Source organism: Herpailurus yagouaroundi, unplaced genomic scaffold (genome assembly GCF_014898765.1).
Source record: "Herpailurus yagouaroundi ecotype Mexico unplaced genomic scaffold, PumYag 566, whole genome shotgun sequence".
Taxonomy (NCBI): Eukaryota; Metazoa; Chordata; class Mammalia; order Carnivora; family Felidae; genus Herpailurus; species Herpailurus yagouaroundi.
In genome coordinates this window covers 1,980,097-1,983,892 of record NW_024412783.1, presented here as the reverse complement: position 1 = coordinate 1,983,892, position 3,796 = coordinate 1,980,097, and positions in this window count along the sequence as shown.

Here is a 3,796-nt window from a genome sequence, read left to right as displayed (position 1 = left end):
TTCTTTTGTAATTTAATTATCTTTTATTGATTTATGATTTTATTGATTTATTTATGATTTTATTGGTTAACTTACTTCTCTTTATCTTTGTGTACCTGATAAAGTATTTTTTTTTCTTCTTGGTATACATCCTATATGACATCTTATTCTCAGTGAAGGGCCAACATGACAGAGAAGTAGGGGATCCATATTTTTCACGTCTCTCAAGCAAAAAAGTGCAGAAGCCAAAGGACTTTGAACACCAGAGCCTGGGAGGAAAGAGACTGAATCTACTAGGAAGAAAATGGGAAAGCTGGAAAAAAAGGTGATTAACTGCACATTGGGGGAAATAAAAAAAAATGCCATGTGGGCACAGAGGGGAGGGACCCCATTCTGCAGAGAGATAAAGGGAAGAGAAAAAGTGGCTAGGGAAGTGTAGGACCATATCTGGACAGGAGAAAGACCTCGGACTGAGACTGAGTGGGATCCGATCTCTAACTGCAGGGCTTTCTTTGGACTGGGGCAGGATCCCTATGTGCGCACCTGGGGAGGATGGGAGCCAAGGCCTGGGTGTGGATGTATGTCAGGGTCTCAGTCTGCAGTTGGAAAAAGTGGTTCCCTCCCTGGAAGGCTGTGTGATAGTACAAAGCCTGCTTGTGTCCGCCACCCCTGGGCTCAGTGGCTGGGCCAAGGGCGCAGTCTGCAGTAGGAAAATGTGGTCATCTCCCTGGGGTGCTGTGGGAAAAGACAAAGCCTGCCTGTATGTGCCACTGCAGGAGCTCATGGTGAGGGTGGTGGCTCTCAGTCTGCAGTAGGAAAAGGTGGTCCTCCCTGAAATGCAGAGGCACAGACAAAGCCATCCAGGACCACATATCCAGCCACACTGAGAGGCACTTCCCCATTGCCAGAGGGCACAAAGCAAGACTTTGAATCCTAGCCAAGTGCAGGGTCAGGGGAGTTGGTGGAGTGAGGAGGACCACCCCGTCTGCACCCGAGGCACAATGTGGACGACTCAAACTGGGTCAGGCTCGGTGGAGAAGAGACTGGGGGATCACCATTCCTGTCCCCCCCACCACCCCAAGACAGGGCCTCAAGGATCACTCCTGGGGACCATAGTGGAGGTGGGTGCAGATTACACCAAACCTCACCCCTTCACACTGGGTAACTGCATATCCATCAAAGCAGCACAGACCCTGGGGACAGCTCCTCCTGACAAGCACTGCAGCATTGCCTGGATTAACTCTAGGTCAATTCTGGATATATAGATATGTTCCCCCCCCCCCGTTTTCTTCTTATCTCATCCCTCCCCTTGGCTGGTTACTCTGGTTATTGGTCTGTCTAAACAGATATATTTAATCCATTGTCTTGATACATGTCTTGGTGTCTTGATACACCTCCTTCTTTACACTCCTTTCTCACTCTCTGGAATAATCAAGTCATATACTTTCTCTGACTGGGTAATTTTATCTTCATTTCGTTTTCCCTGCCTCCTTATTTTCCTCTCTCTCTGGATTAAGCCTTGTGTATCTCTGCTTAATCAATGTTTATTTTTTCTTCCCCCACCCCAACACTCCTGTCGTTTCTCTCTTTGCATGTGCTCTTCTATCAGCACCATCTTCACCCTCTTCTTTACTTGTACTCGGTGTTATTGGGTTTTTTGTTTTAGTCTTTAGTTTTTTTGTTTGTTTGTTTATTTCGTTGTTTGTGTTATTTGTTTGTGTGTTTGAACATTTCTGTCTCCTGTTTGTCTGTCTGTTACCCTTTACATATCTACTCCAAGGAACAAACCAAAGCACACCTGGTGGAGTATCCAAAATATCACTATAAGTAGGGTAATAAAATAACCAAAGTCACGATAACAGAGAACAAGTAACAATCTTTGAAAAAACACCTCCTGAAGGGCCAGGCCCTGGACAGTGTATGACCCTCCTTTAATATAGCAGTGCTCACAGGTGCAGAGCACACAATAAGCTTTTAAAATGCATATGGGACAGAAAACTAGCCAAAATGATGAAATAGAAGAAGTCTCCTATAAGAAATTCCAGGAAGTAGTGACAGCTAACGAATTGATCAAAACTGATGTAAGCAATATAACTGAACAAGAATTTAGAATAACAGTCATAAAATTAATTGCTGGGCTTGAAAAAAGCGTAGAGGACAGCAGAGAATCTATTGCTACAGATATCAGGGACTAAACAATATTCATGATGAATTAAAAAATGGTATAAATGAGATGCAACATAAAATAGAGGTGGCCACAGCACAGATTGAAGGGACAGAAGAGAGAATATGTGAATTAGAAGATAAAATTGTGGAAAAAGAGAAAGCTGAGAAAAATAGAGATAAAGAAATCCAGGAATACAAGAGGAGAATTAGAGAAAAAAATGATGCAATCAAACAGAACAATATCCGTATCATAGGAATTCCAGAAAAACAAAAGACAGAACGGGACTGAAGGTGTACTTGAACAAATCATAGCTGAGACTTTCCCGATTTAGGGAAGGAAACAGGCATTGGAATCCAGGAGGCACAGAGAACTCCCTTCAGATGTAACTTGAATTGATCTTCTGAAAAACATATCATAGTGAAACTGGCAAAATAAAAAGATAAAGAGAGAATTCTCAAAGTAGCTAGGGATAAACAGATCTTAACATACAAAGGTAGACACATAAGACTAGTAGCAGATCTATCTAGTGAAACTTGTCAGGCCAGAAAGGAATGGCAGGAAATCTTCAATGTGATGAACAGAAAAAATATGCAGCCGAGAATACTTTATCCAGCAAGTCTGTCATTCAGAATAGAAGGAGAGATAAAGGTCTCCCCAAACAAACAAAAACAGAAGTAATTCATCTCCACTAAACCAATCCTACAAGAAATCCTAAGGGGGACTCTGTGAGTGAAATGTTGCAAGGACCACAAAGTAGCAGAGACACCACTACAAGCATGAAACATACAGATATCACAATGACTCTAAACACCTTTCTTTCAATAACAACACTGAATGTAAATGGACTAAATGCTCCAACCAAAAGACATAGGGTATCAGAATGGGAAAACAAACAAACAAACAAACAAACAAAAAAAAAACAAAACAAGACCCATCTATTTGCTTTCTACAACAGACTCATTTTAGACCACAGGACACCTTCAGATTGAAAGTGAGGGGATGGAGAAGTATCTATGATGCTACTGGAAGTCACAAGAAAGCTGGAGTAGCCATACTTATATTAGACAAACTAGACTTTTTTTTTATTTTTTTCAACGTTTTTTATTTATTTTTGGGACAGAGAAGACAGAGCATGAACGGGGGAGGGGCAGAGAGAGATGGAGACACAGAATCGGAAACAGGCTCCAGGCTCCGAGCCATCAGCCCAGAGCCCGATGCGGGGCTCGAACTCACGGACCGCGAGATCGTGACCTGGCTGAAGTCGGACGCTTAACCGACTGCGCCACCCAGGCGCCCCGAGACAAACTAGACTTTAAATTAAAGGCTGTAACAAGAGATGAAGAAGGGCATTATATAATAATTACAGGGTCTATCAATCATGAAGATTTAACAATTATAAATGGCTATGAACTGAATTTGGAAGCCCCCAAATATATAAAACAATTAATCACAAACATAAGCAACATTATTGATAAGGATGTGGTGATTGCAGGGGACTTTAATACTCCACTTACAACAATGAATACATCATCTAGACAGAGAATCAATAAAGAAACAAGGGCCCTGAATGATACATTGGATCAAATGGACTTCACAGATATATTTAGAACTCTGCATTCCAAAGCAATGGAATATATGTTAGGAAAGAGA